The 14,876-nt window shown below is 35.8% G+C and overlaps 1 long non-coding RNA gene across 1 annotated transcript; it reads right to left on the reverse strand.

Moving 5' to 3' along the window:
• Window positions 1–159: 159 nt before the first annotated feature.
• LOC148779842 (uncharacterized) lies at window positions 160–14,876 on the reverse strand. The gene is made up of 2 exons (XR_016044297.1): window positions 14,800–14,876; window positions 160–1,031 (listed from the first exon to the last, which is right to left on the reverse strand). It is a non-coding gene; the product is annotated as an uncharacterized LOC148779842 (long non-coding RNA).

The following is a 14,876-nucleotide window of genomic DNA, read 5'->3' on the forward strand; positions in this document are numbered from 1 at the left end:
CAGCTAAATCTGATATTTTTTATATTGAATTGTATTTAACATAACCCAACAATACAATGAACTATGGTTTGTCACATGTAAGGACCACACAATGAATTTACACTTCATGAAATGGCAATTTTATTTTAATCAAAGCCACAAAGTACACAGTTAGAGAGAGAGAGAGAGAGAGAGAGAGAGAGAGAGAGAGAGAGAGAGAGAGAGAGAGAGAGAGAGAGAGAGAGAGTGGTTCATTATAGAAGCCATGTGAAATTGAAACTTGGATTATCACATGTAGGGACCATACAATTGCATGAATGAAATTCACGTGGAACAAAATAATCCAAATGAAATATATTAATAAGAAACTTCTTTACAATGAAGTACTGAAACATAATTTGGGTCCCTAATCAAGATGATCTCAGTATACACCGACCGTAACGTAGATCGAGTGTTTAGCATTGTTAATTGCATCGAATACATCTTCCCAGCGTTTGTGAGGCTCATAATACTTCCCCCCCAGCCAAAGGGATTTTGGGGATGAAGTTATCGAGTATATGTGCATCTTGATATAGATAGACTTTGCGCCCTTGCCTCTGTGAAAAGAATGTATAGGGTAAACCAGGGAATTTAGGGCTTCTTATTTATCTTAACTAGTTTCGATCTTTTGTAATATCGAAATATTGCAATTTCACATGGATTTTGGTGCCTCCACCTATAGGCTTACGATCTTCATCACAAATTTCAGCCCATGTATCTACTTCATCACCATTGAGGACTTCTTTTACGGGGACATGTGCTCTTCCTATGAGTGATGCTCCAATTGGCACATCATCCTTTATAGTGAAGATTATGTAGGAGGCCATGTGAGCACAGTAGATGTGGAAGGACTCGTACCATCGTGGGTTCACTAACTGGTTCGTGAGGACACGGGTACGACCCACTATGGCTTTCTCGAGAATGATTCTTGCGTAATGCTTGCTAGCTCCCTTGCCAAATCCAACAGTCTCCCCGATGCCTTTGACGAGCTATAAAAGGATTTGCAGGTGTAACTGCACACCAAAAGGGTAAAAAGGGAGAAATAAAGAAAATAAAAAGTACAGTAATCAATAGTTGAAGAGGAAGTGGCAACTTTCATAACCCGTCAAACCAGTGGAAGTGGAGCCAAAATACTCAATTTTAAAAATGTAATTTACAATCACTGATAGTTTTTAAAAGAGAGTACATGAACAAGCTAGGCATTCAATAAAAGAAGAAAAAAAAGGATGAGAGTATGAAGCTGAGCATGGCTACAAAGAGCCATCCAATACAGAGGGGGAAAAAAAAAAAACTTAGTATTTACTTGCTATCCATTAATTCTCATGATTAATACCCAAAAGGAAATGAAAGGGATGCGTGAAACAAAATGGTGTTTCCACTTGGAGCTGCTGGAGACTATTCTCAAACAAATGGCACAAAAAAAAAATGAATGAAAGCCTAATCAGAAAAGTGAATTGCTACACCAAAAAACGTAATGGAGATTGCTGCATATTCTTGAACCTTAACCAAATTTGGTAAAGGACATTAAGAAAATAGCAAGAACCTATGAGGCAGAAATGCCTAGAATATATAATAGCAGTAACCACTTTGGATTTATAGACCAAAGCAAAATAACAAACAAATTGCCCAAAAAATAGGAAGAGAAAAGAAAAAAAAAGAAAAGGAAAAAAGAAAAAGACCAATGTAATGGGAACCCACACCACATAAACAATGATCACAATTCAAATTTCATTTACGATTCACAACAATTTAATAGAAATACCTCTCATCATTCATATACAGATAATGCAATGGGAACCCACATTACATAAACAATGATCTAATTCATCTACTAAAAAACCAACTTATTTCACAGTCAATCTCTCACAAATAGAGCAAAATGGAAGTCTCAGAGTACACAAATAATCTCCTATAGTCTAAAAAGAGCTTAAAATGAGATTTAATCAACTAGAAGGAGTGTTCTAGCTCAAAGTTGAGGTTAAAATTTGATGAGAACAGGACACCTACCCCAAAAAATCTTAAATCATGATAACTTGCAAAATTCCACCATGAGAGGCAAAGCCCAATAAAATTCCATAAAAATAAGGTGTGACAGAAAACCCATAAATTGCAAATGATTAGCCTAATTCTACTGCACTTGTAGTCAACACCGAAATCCCAAGTTAAAGGATAACAACCTAGAAACCTATCCCATTATATAAAAGAAGCCCCAAGTTGAGATAAGGTAAAAGATCATTTCAAGCAGAGAGTGCAATACAAACCTATTACTTATTGGAGTTTGCCATGGAGTTGGAAGCCCTAATAATTACGATGGGCAATCCATGGTTACACGGTCTTCAAAAGTTATAAGGGTCTTGAGTACTTAGTGCTCCGTGTAACTCTGTTAAAGGGCCAAGAGAGAGAGCCCCAGAAGACATGGGCAAGCCGTGGCCAAACTAGAGTGGGGTTTGAGAGAGAGAAAAGGGTTTTGAGAGGTCTTATAGATAGAGAAAGGATGAAGCCCCTGTTAATCGACTCCTCTATTTTCTCTTTTCCCACTTTTCTTTCTCTGAGAAATCCGCAGAGAAAACCCTTGGTGGTCACAAGAGAACACCCACCATTCGTCACGGATAGTCCCTAATTTTGTAGAGAGAGAGCGTACCCTCGGTGGTCACAATGGAGAGAGTTTTCCCACCCTTCATCACAGAAAGATACCCTAGTAGTTAGAAAGAGGGATTTGATTTCAAATTCAAAATTTGAAATTTATAGAATAACTTTTTGTTGATTACATGTGGACCGTCAGATTAAAGTAGATCCTATGGTTGAAATAAAGCCACATCACTATCTCATTCTACTATAATAAAACAAACCTGAACTGTACTCAAGTGAGTTCCTCGGACTTGTCCAAGTAAATCGACTCAAGCAAGGGCCGAATACCTTACCTGAGTCAATCTTTTGAACATTGCTTTGTTTCTTCACCATCTTAAAAAAAGATTACAATGGAGGAAGGAGGAAAACACCATCTAAAAAAACCTTTTTACACAAGGTATTAAGGGCAGCAAGGAGGTTGGTTTGCAACAAATAAATTACAAAAACGATATTGCAAAAAAGACGGTAACAACTGGTTTGGAAAAGACTGATAGAACTTGCTAGTTTGCAATGAAGAGTGAAAAATGAATCCGAAGAATCCGCTGAGCCCATATGTTGAGCCTATAGAAGATTGATCCTTGAAAAACAAGAATATGTCGACTCTATTGATTTTCTACACAAGTCTCAAAATTTTTGCTCTGATATCATGTTGAAGTTGCAATATAGGAATAGTAGGAGAGAGAAATAGATCAACACATTATATACGTAGTTCGGCAATGTTTCATACATCCACGAAGTGTAAACTAGTATTTCATTTATAAGGATTACTTTGGTTTACTAGAGATATATAGAGTTACAATTCTTGTCTTTTAGGAAAGAAATCTCATTACAATTGTAATCTCACAAAATAAGAAACTCAATATATTGTAATCCACAAGAGAAGAAAGTCAATATTTTGATGCTATAGTTGCCAACAAGTCCTATCAGCCCTAACTAAGATTTCGAAACAAACAATCATCAAGCACCCCATGTCTTTTCACATTTTGTGTCAGAACCCAAAGAGAAACTTTAGGATTTTCAATAAGCCTAAGTCTTGGAGAGAGGCACATTGCCCTTACTGTTTTAGGGTTCTTGGACTTCCGATTTTGATTACCCCACTGCCAACCTCTAACGTATGAATGGTCGAGGTCCTTTAGGTCTACATAAAAAGGTCATTATCCTTAACCCATTGGGCTAATGATTATTTGTTGACCAACGCTTTTTGATTTCCATCTCATATTCTCATTTTTTTTTTATATTTGACATAAGGGCTCTTTTTTAATTTTCAATCCGCCTTGTTCTATGGTCTCTCCCTTTTTTGTGTTGGCACAAGCATTGTGAAGTACTTAGCTTTTGTTGATTTGTTAGATTTGTTCTTTGACTTTGTGTGATGGATGATTCTTTGGCTTCGTGCTATGGATGTGGTTTAAACGTATCAGGCCTGAATTTTGGCTTGGCTTACCCCTTGTAGATGGTTGACAGTGACTTTTTGATGCATGTTTCTATAGGACTTGGTGAAGATGTCATGGCAACCCAACTCCTTATTTTATGTAAAATTCCAACCTCCCAAGATACACGATGGGGTTTATATATAGAACTCTCCCACCCCCCTTTTCCTTCCTCTAGTCTTAGCGGTTTCTCTCATTCTCTGATCTTAGACCTCCCTCCCTCTTAGTTTCATTTTCTCTCATTTTCCTTCTTTTATGTTCTTCTTCGTTTTTATTCTATTATAGGGAGGCATACCTGGAACTCCTCTCTCCATTACCCTCGGGCTAGCCAGGTTTCTTGGTCTTCGGGTGGAGGGAGTTATAAGGTGAACAGGCTTAATTGGTTGAGGCGTTCATCGTTGACTTTTTCTTCGGTGAATCTTGTTGCAGCTCCTACTCTATTCAAAGACTCTATGAAGCTCGGGCTCCTCTCCCTGGCCCTTATCCTTTCTTGGATTGAAAACAAGCATGTTTTGGTCCCGGCCATTCTTCTGCCGGCCTTTTATGGTCAATTCCTTTAGTGAATGCTTCTCCTTTCCTCTGAGCTAAGTTTGTTGAGGTCGATGCTTCAGCCACTACAAGGTGGACAGATCACCTAAACAAATATTTGGTTTGTTCTTTTAGTCCTCCGATTGAGAACCTCAATATGATTCAAGACTGTGTGTCTCGAACGTGAGGATGCTATCTATCTTGTAGAAACATTCTAAATAACAAAGTTTTGGCCATGTTTGACAATGACGCAGATATTGCTCGTGTTCTTAATAAACACTTCTAGAGAGTCAAAGGAAAACCTATGATAGTTGAGAAGTGGTCCTTATCGGATAATTGATCCCTGATCAGGAAACCGGTTGTTTGGATCAAGGTTATGGGTATCCTTATGCATTTATAGACTAAAGAAGTTTTTCATTCTATTGTTGCACAATGTGGTCATCTTCTAGTTATAGATTAGTTTTCAGCTACGGGTCTTGCCTTAGGGCCTCTACGTTTGTGTATTGCACCATCACTAGACTCTTCTTTGTTGGAAAATCTTCTCCTCAAAGTCGTTGGAAATTATTTGGGATTACGATAGTTGTGGAGGGCATGTAGCTCCTGTTCTTTCCTCATCCTCTGTCTCGGGGTTCATTAGAGGACTCTTTTGGGAGTTCCAGGAGATAGATGGATTCCCAAGATGGTGGTCGGAATTTTGATTCTGGTGATTAGGAACAACCCTAGACCGTGGTTACCAAAAAAAGGAGGGTCTCTTCACCTAAGCCTAACTACAGGACAAATAAGACTTTCCGTAAGTAGTGGAGGACGAAGGTGGTTAGCTCTTCCTTTGCATTGGTTGCTTCTGGTTGCAGCCTCAATCCCTCTAATTCAAATTCAAATTTGCCTCGTGGGAGTAAGGAGTCGTTGCCTACGTCTGTAAGCATGCCCATTGGTCTTATGCAAGTCAAAAGCTGCTTTTCATGCTCCACATTTGCAGTTGGTGAGACGTGAAAAATGCACTTTTCGTACCATTCGAGAAGCATGTCGATGTCAGTTGCGTCTGTGACGCCTACTTTTTTCGCTTCCCCAAGGCAGTCCACTCAACTGTCACTGACTTTGTCAATTGATAGGCTTAACACGCAGGAAACTTTCGGTGAACTGTGGATGGTGGAGTCCGACCCGAGCCTGATAAATCAACGGTCAGAAATGCAAGATTTGGAGACGGTTGGTTCGTTGGAGGAAAGTGTTTTGTCGGTGCTAGATCTACGTGCATTGATGCAAATCTTTGGGAAGGTGCCTTCATGCCATTTGTCCTCTCCCCATGATCCCGATAACCTCGCCTTGATGCCTTTTCTGCTTTAAGTAGGGATTGGGTCAGTTCTTGCTCTTTAGGGCTCTTCTTTTTTACTTTATTCTTCTGTATCTATTACGTCGTTTTCTCCTAGACCCTAGTTCACCTATTCCCATGGCCCAAGTTAATATTGTTAAGGTTCAGGAGAAGAAAGACATTGTTATCTCTGATCCATCCCTTGCCCCTGAGAATGTTTTTTATCTTTTCCTTTCTAAATGGGAAGATAATAACGTCTAGGGCTGTCTAGCATAAGCCCAAGACCGAGCGGTGAAGATGCTGACTGGCATGCGGTTGAAGTTCAAAGGGGAGGTCAGGCTAGTTGAAGAGGCGGTTGCCCCAAACCTACTACCAAGTAGGCCTCGTATACGACGGGAAATTGAGGAACTCCTTACAACACTCCCTTTCAATCTTCTTGCTCCTGGTCTCATAGGGATCATGAGGGGGGTTTGGGTTTTCACCCGCAATGATTGTGTTTCCTTGTAACGTCCTTGGAGACATCAGAAAAAGAAGTGCTTAGGCGTTTGGTGTTTAATTCTAAGCCTAACATCATTGTTTTGCAGGGAACAAAGTTGATCTCCGTCGACGTGGTGTTTATTAGATCTTTTGGAGGCTCTAGCCATTCAGACTTTCTTTTTTTACCTTCTTGTGGCCTCTTAGGAGGCCTTCTAACTGTTTGGGTATATTATCGGGATATGTATTTTTATGTTTCTTTTCTCTATTTGACTATAAAATTTACAGGACTTGGGTCTTTTTTGTGGTGTTTTTCTAATGTTTATGGTCCAAATTTGGTGGGGGAGAAATATGATTTTTTCAATGCCCTCTCTCATATTATTTATTCATGTGGTTTGCCTTGGTGTGGTGCTAGGGAATACAATTTAGTTAGGAGACCAAATGAGGTCTCTTTGATTACACCCATCACACCGCAGATGACATTTCTTTGATGATTTCAGAACGAGTAATGAGCTACTCGATTATTTTATTGTGGGAGCAGAATTCACCTGGTCGAACAATTCAGTTTTGATTCCAAAGTTGTCCAAGCTTGATGTATTCTTGGTGTCTCTTAGTTAGGAGTATGTCTTCCCCAAGGCTATGATGAAGGCTGCCCCTCAACTAGCTTCAGACCATGTGCCTTTACTATTAAATTATGAGAATCCTTTAGCAAGCCACCGTTCTAATTAGAACTTATGTGGCTCAAAGATATGTCCCTGTCTAAGCTAGTTTTTGATGGCTGGAAGGATTGCCCTGTGATGGGCTGGCTGCGTTTTGTGAAAATTTATTAAGAAAAAGCTTATCGCTTCGAGCAGGACAAAATTTGGGAATCTAGCCTATGGTATCAATATTTTGGCCTATGAAATTGATTCCATTAATGCCTTAGAGCAGCAAAATGGGTCTCACAGATGAACTTAAATTGTTGAAAGATAAAAAAAAAATTGAACCGAATGACCTTCTCGTGACTGAAGAGATCTTCTGGTTTCAAAGATCTCGTTCAAAATATGTTAAAGATGGTGATAATAACACTAAGTATTTTCATACTATTACAAATTCTAGATGCCTGACTAATAGCCTTAGTGTTATGGAAATTCTGGGTGTCAATCAAGATGATGATGATCTCAAGAGCTCTGTTATTGTTTCGCATTTCCAGGAGGCTTTTAAGTCCGAACCCAAAATGCCTTTTGATTTGTCACAGGTTCCTTTTCAAAGGTTATCTTCTAAGACCTCTGCAAGTTTAGAGGTTCTTTTTTTGGAGGATGAGGCCAAAAAGGCTTTTTTCAACCTTCCTAGGGATAAGGTGACAGGTCCTGATGGTTTCCCTATTGCTTTTTCTAAGATTTTGGGAGGTAGTCAAAAATGATATTCTCATCTGGGTTAACCAGTTTTATCAAGATGGTATTGTATGTAGAGTTATGAACTCCACTTTTATCTCTCTGGTCTCGCAGAAGTCCTCAATTCTGTCCCTTTAGGATGTCAGTCCCATTAGTCTGCTATCTGCTTGCTATAAAATTATTTCTAAAATGCTAGTTAACATACTACGTGTGGTTCTTAATGAAGTGGTTGAAGGGTCTCAAACTGTGTTTTATTAATGAAAAATTTATTAGGGATGGTATTCTCCTAGCCCAAGAGACTATTCATTCCACGTTCTCATTATCCTCTAAAGGCATTCTCCTGAAACTAGATTTCAAAAAAGCCTATGATCGAGTTGAGTGGAATTTTCTAGACTCTATTATGAAGCTCACGGGGTTTGGCTGTTGGTGGAGAAAATGGATAACTGGGTGCTTGTCCTTGGCCCATTTTTCAGTTATAATAAAAAATAAAGTACACAGTTTCTTGAAAGCCTCTCGTGGGTTTCGTCAAGGTGACCCACTGTCCCCATTTTTATTCACACTTGTGGCTAAGGCCTTTAGCAAGATGCTCCAAGGGTTGGTGGATGCTAACCTTATTCATGGAATGACTTGGTTTTAAGTCATCTTCAGTATGCGGACGACACATTGATACTGCTAGAAGGGTCCATGGAGAATGTTCAGAATGTATCGCTCATTCTAAAGATTTATGAACTGGCCTCGAGAGAGGGCGTCAATATGAATAAATATCAAATTATTGGTATAAATTGTGATGTCTCCAAAGTTCTTGAGTGGGCGGCTTGGCTGAATTGCGAGGTCAATCACTTCCCAACCAAGTATTTGGGTTTGCCACTTCTTGGTGGTCGGACACCAAGAGCTATGTGGCATTTTTTTTATGGTTGGAAATCCAAATTTTTAAGCTTTGTTGGTTATACGACCCGGGACAAAGCTACCTTTTCTAACCTCCCAATCTTATCTGTCTTTGTTTCAGGCCCCGATTGTGGTGATTAAAAAGATTGAACAAATGATGAGAATTTTCTTGTGGAGCGGCACCTAGCAAAAAAAGAAGTTTCATCTCATCCAATGGAACTCGGTTTGTCTTCCACGCAAGGAAGGCGGTTTGGGAATTCGTAGAATAAAGGCAGTCAATGAAGCTCTCTTAGCAAAATGGTGGCGGCTTCTTGCTACCCAACAGGATCAGCTTTGGGCCCAGGTCATCCTTGGGAAGTATCGTCGTGATCCTAATGGCTTTATTATTAGACGCTACTCGATATTCTCTGCTCTTTTACCAATCTGGAGGGGCAGCCAAGTCCGCAATCCTATTTTATCTTACACTAGGATGCTGATGGGAGATGGCAAAGCCACTAGATTCTGGCAAGTCAAATGGCTAGGGGATTATCCCCTAAAACTTCTTTACCTTAATGTCTATTCAAGATTTGTTCAAAAACAGGAAATGGTGGCCAATTTTATTTCTCTGGAGAGATTCATCTATGGAACGTGATGTTGAATATGCGAAGAGTTAACCAAGAGGTGGCCAATAACTATACCTCTTTATTACCTTCCTTATACAATTTCTACTTTTTGCCTAGAAAGCCTGATAGAATTATATGGTCTTTGGAATCAGGTGTCTCTTTTTGTCTCGTCTCTGTACGATGTGATCTTCAGAGATCGATCCATTCAGACCGATAGCAACGTGGAAAAATTCTAGAGGTGTATAGCGCCAAGCAGGGTGAAATACTTCTTGTGGTTGTTTGGTTACAAGCGGTTACTCACTAGAGAGAGGTTAAGGAGATTGGGGTTATGCCTGCCAAGTGTATGTTTATTTTACAAAAATGTAGAAGAATCTATGGATCACCCATTCCTGCAATGCCCTTTTACGGAAAGGCTTTGGGATTGGCTTAGTACAATCTCATGCTAGCAAAATCCCAGCTCGAAAAGCATTTCCGACTTGATGCAGTAGATTTGGACTCAACCTTTCTCCTCTGTAGGTTCTCCTCTGTAGGTATCGCATCGTAGAGAATGGTTGTTGATGCTGCTCTTTGAAGTATTTGGAAAGAAAGGAATTTGAGGACTTTTGAGGGATGATCCAAAAACTTCTTTTCCCTAATCGATTCCATCAAGCGATTGTCCATCATGTGGGTTTTCGCGATGTTGCTGGTGCTTTCCTTTCCCAAATACCTTTTCTTCCCTAAGTTTCGAGATATTGGTTTTTTTGAAGAAGCCTCGCAGACGTCTTAATTGTTCCTGGTTAAAGCCTCTGATGGGCTGGCTAAAGCTTAATTTTGACAGAAGTGTTCATCGAAATGTTGGCGAGTATGGTGGACTTTTTCGTGACAGTTCTGGATTGACTATTTGGTCTTTCCAAGGTAGATTGCATTCGTGAGAGATTAATGAGGCGCAGCATTGGGCACTTAAAATGGAAGTGGACCACTTGGCCCAAGAACATTCTAAAGTGATTATTGAAGGAGATTATGCGAATGTCATCAAATGGTGCATTAAGTCAAATCTTATATCGTGGCACCTTAATGGAGTTATGGATGCTATCATTCTCCCATTGAGGTTGTGCGAGTTGACATTTGCTCACGTTAAGAGAGGCTTCAACATAACAGCTGGTTGTCTTGCTAAAGCTGCTACTGCTTAGGGCCTGGCTTGTTTTAGCGCCAACTTTTTCTTTCATTTCTTTTCCTTTTCCTTTTCCTTTGTTTTGTTTTTCACCTTTTCCTTTGCAATCTTTTCAATAACTTAATGAAATAGCTATTGCGTACTTCTATCAAACAAAAAGAAAAGATGTCATGGCAACCCATCAGGTAAGAACTCAAATTTTTTTTTTTTTTTTAAAAATAATGTTCATCTCATGACAATAGAGCAATTTCTAATAATTGGGATCAATGAAATCCTTATAACCAAAATCTAATCTCCTGTCAATGGAATGGCCTATGGTCAGAGTTTTTTTTAAAAAAAGGAAATTTTTAGGGTGGGTTTTCTTTTGTATTTTTGTTTTTAATATTATTCATCAAATTAAAACAAATCGTATGTTTACAAATTGCAGTTTGCAGTGAAACAAATATCCCTAATATAAATTTTGAAGGTATGTTTTGTAAAGATTGTGGTATGAATTACTGCTATATATATATATATATATATATATATATATATATATATATATATATATATATATATATATATATATATATATATATATATATATGGAAAAGTTCCCAAATCCTATAAGCTAAAATGAACAATGATTTTGCCTACCCTCATTATCGTGCAAAGTTTATTGCACGGTCACAATTATCCGATAGTGTTTCATTTTCCATTTGTTTTCTACAAAACAGAATGACCTGAAATTTGGAACATGTATACATCTTAGTGAGCCGCACCTAATAAAAATATATAAAAAATATTTCGTAAAAACAATTGACAACAATACCCCCAAAACTTTTTGAGGGTATTTTGATCAAGTTTTTCATATAAAATATTTTTTTGATATTTTTCTTAGATTCACCTATTTTTTATGAACACATGCTCCAAATTTCATATCATTATGATTTGTAAAAAAAAATGATAAATGAAACACTACAAGACAATTGTGACCTTGAGATGAACTTTAGATGGTGATGAGAATATGTGAAACCACTAGCTCATATGAATATATGAGTTCAAATGAGCCCAATGGCCCAGAATGGATCTAGGCCGATCTGTTGGTCACGGATGTTCATCAGTATTTGAATTTTAATTGTTTTCTCTACAAAACCAAATCATTCGAAATTTTAGGCGTGTGTTCATAAAAAATAGGTGAATCTTTGAAAAATATCAAAAAAATATTTTACATAAAATAAAATATTTTGGTCATTTTATTTTTTACAAATAATTTATTTTATATTATCTTGATGAGAAAAATATACACCTAAAATTTCAAGTGATTTGGATTTATAGAAAAAAATTAAAATTCAAACACCGACGGATATCCGTAACTATTAGATCGGCCCAGATTCAATCTGGGCCGTTGGGCTCATTTGTTCATATGAGCTAATGGGCAAATCCCATCTTTTTCATATATATATATATATATATATATATATATATGACGAATCTAGGGACTTCTCTTTCTTTTTCTGTATTTTTATTTACATAGAATGCAGTACAACTCCAAGGAGATGCACTTGGTCTTATTAAATTTTTATTTATTAATTCTTCAATCTCTTTTTTACAAAATTCTAATAGTGTTGAATTCATTTGTACTGGTCTAGCTTTAGTAGGAATTTTATTTTCACTAAATCCAGGTTCATATGGTAAACTAACTATATGTTTTCTTCTTTCCCAAAATGCATTAGGTATTTCGCTACAGATTTTTCCTTCTATTTGTTTTTTAATTGAATTAATTTTCTCTATTATTTCAGGTTTTTGTAATTCTTCTTCTATGATTTTATATTTAATTTCTATTTTTAAAGAGCAAAGAAAATTTTCTTTTTGTTTAATGCTATCTTTTACTCTATTTATTTCTTTAATTTTTGGTTTATCAATAAATTCAAATTTTATTACATGGCCATCTCTTGTTGTTTCTATTCCTGTATTATTGATATTTAAAGGATAAAGTAAAATAAGAAATGGGACACCGAGTATTACTGCTTGGCTTAGACCTTTTACCTATGGAAACAAAATCCATTATTGCAAACTATAGCATCAGATAGTTTATAATTTATGAATAATCTGCTACCATCAGCAGTGTTTAATATTTGAGTTGTTTTGTGAAAGTACTTAGTGGGTACTAGACCTTCATTTCTATAGTTTAAATCTGCTCTTGAATCTATTAATGCTAAAGATTGGAAACTATATTCTTCTTTTATAACTATTTTGATTAGAACAAACCATTTTTGTGTAATTATTTTATTCATTAAATTGACCGATTTGTTGTCGTCTAAATCCTCTATTTTTGTTCCAGATGGCTTAGGTTCATCTGGTATTACAGATCTATGATTGTCTATTAGATGAATAAATTCTATTTCATCCGTATCTGTTATGCTTCCTGTAACTTCATTCTGTAATTCTAGTATTTGAATTCTATTTTTCAATTGTTGGACTTCTGATTTAACTTCATTTACTTCTTTCTTTAATTCTGAAATTGTTGGTTCTTTCTGTAATACATCTTTTTTACTTATTCTTTTCATAATTTCTGCAAAATTATACTCATTAGGAGGTTTTATTAATGGAGGGGTTTTATTTTTTGCTTTTGTTATATTAATAAATTGGGTTATAATTTCTCTTTTTTCATTAGGATCTACTATTTTTTCTATTAGATCTAATATTAAATTATCTTCTATAGATAACATGTTGCAAGGGCATTCTTGCATTTCTTTATCAGATTTTTCTATACTATTCCATATAAGGTTCTCGTCTTCAATATTTCCTATTAATGACATATCACTAGAACTATCTGTAGAACTATTTTCAGAACTATCATTATATATTTGTACGATATCATATATTTTATTTCTAAGATCTTCATCTAAAATTATTGCATCTAGTTTCTTTTTAACTTTACAATTATTTTTATAATGACCTACTTTACGACACTTATAGCATACAAGTAATTTTTTCTTTCCTTTTTTATATTTTTGTTTTGGTGAAAAATTTTTCATAAATGTTCTCTTTTATATTTTTTATATGGTTTTCTTTCTTTTTCTCATATTTATATTTTTTCTTTTTAAGAATTTTCTCTTTAGATTTGTCAATATTATATCCAAACTGTTCACAAAAAACTCCAAGTTCTTTCCTACCAGTCATTCTTTGTTTTTCTAATTGTTTATTTAATTTCATGTCTGTGCATAAGGCTAATCCTTCTGCACATATTTCTGCTAATAATTCTCCTAAAGTATAAACAGAAATCTTTATAAATAATATCCAACAAAATAATTATTAGACTAAGGATAGTGTTTTATAAATAGAAACCTAATTAAATTATCCATTAGAGAAAGTTTGACCGAGAGTTGAGGCTAAAAACACCCAGTTTAAGAGACCGTTAAAGCCAGGAGAGCTGCTGAGGTCAAGAAAGACGTAAGAGGTAGTTAAAAAGCACTCATCCGCAACCTAATAATGGAAAATTTCCTCAGGAATCTGTCAAATAAAACATTACCTCATGCTAGTAATACTCTGAGAATAAAAAATAAAGAAGAAATTGTAATTGATAATATAGAAAAACAAATACAAAACTGGAATATACCTAAGGTACCTATATCAGATATATATGAATTAGGAACTTTTAATCTCAAAGTTGGTTATGCCATTAAAACAGTAGAACAAACTTTATCAGTTACCAGTAGTCAAGAAAACTTTCAACTTTTATCATATAAAATAATACAAAACCATAAAGATAAAAATTATAACTATTTACACATAGGATTAATACAAGTAGCTATCAAACCTTTAACAAGGTTAGGATTAAATAATTCAATATTAGTATGTCTAAGAGATACTAGGCATAATAAATTCTCAAACTCATTGTTAGGAATGGTAGAATCTAGTTTATGTAGTGGGCCAACATATTTTAACTGTTTTTCCAATTATTCAGTATCATTAAAAGATCCTAATATTTTAAATGTTATTCCAGGATCACAAAACATTGCCATAATATATAGAATATATTATAAAGTAATGGATACTTTATGTTCAAAAGTTATACAAATGGATACTAGGGGAAAAACCACTTTTTTCCAAACAAATATAGAAAAATCTAATACTATTATACCAAAGTCAATAGAATGGTCAGAAATAGTATTATCAGAATCATGGTCTATACACAATGAAAATAAACAGTTCCAGGTACCCTCTCAAAATATTCCAAATAAGATAATAGAACATGTAGATGCGAATGTAGAAATTTTATTCACTAACAAAACTAGCTCAAGTCGTAAAGATGATTTTGAGATAAAACAATCTAAAATAAATATAGAACCTTCTAGAACTTCCACTTCATCCATTAATCCAAAAATACAAGGAGTAATAAGAACAAGAGAGAATATAGTAATACCTCAATATAAAAAGATACAAACTGAACCTAAAGGTGACCCAGAATTCTCTGACTCTGAGATGGATTTCCAAATATTA

Source organism: Amborella trichopoda, chromosome 11 (genome assembly GCF_054954075.1).
Source record: "Amborella trichopoda isolate Santa Cruz 75 chromosome 11, AtrichopodaSantaCruz75HAP2 v2.0, whole genome shotgun sequence".
Lineage (NCBI taxonomy): Eukaryota > Viridiplantae > Streptophyta > Magnoliopsida > Amborellales > Amborellaceae > Amborella > Amborella trichopoda.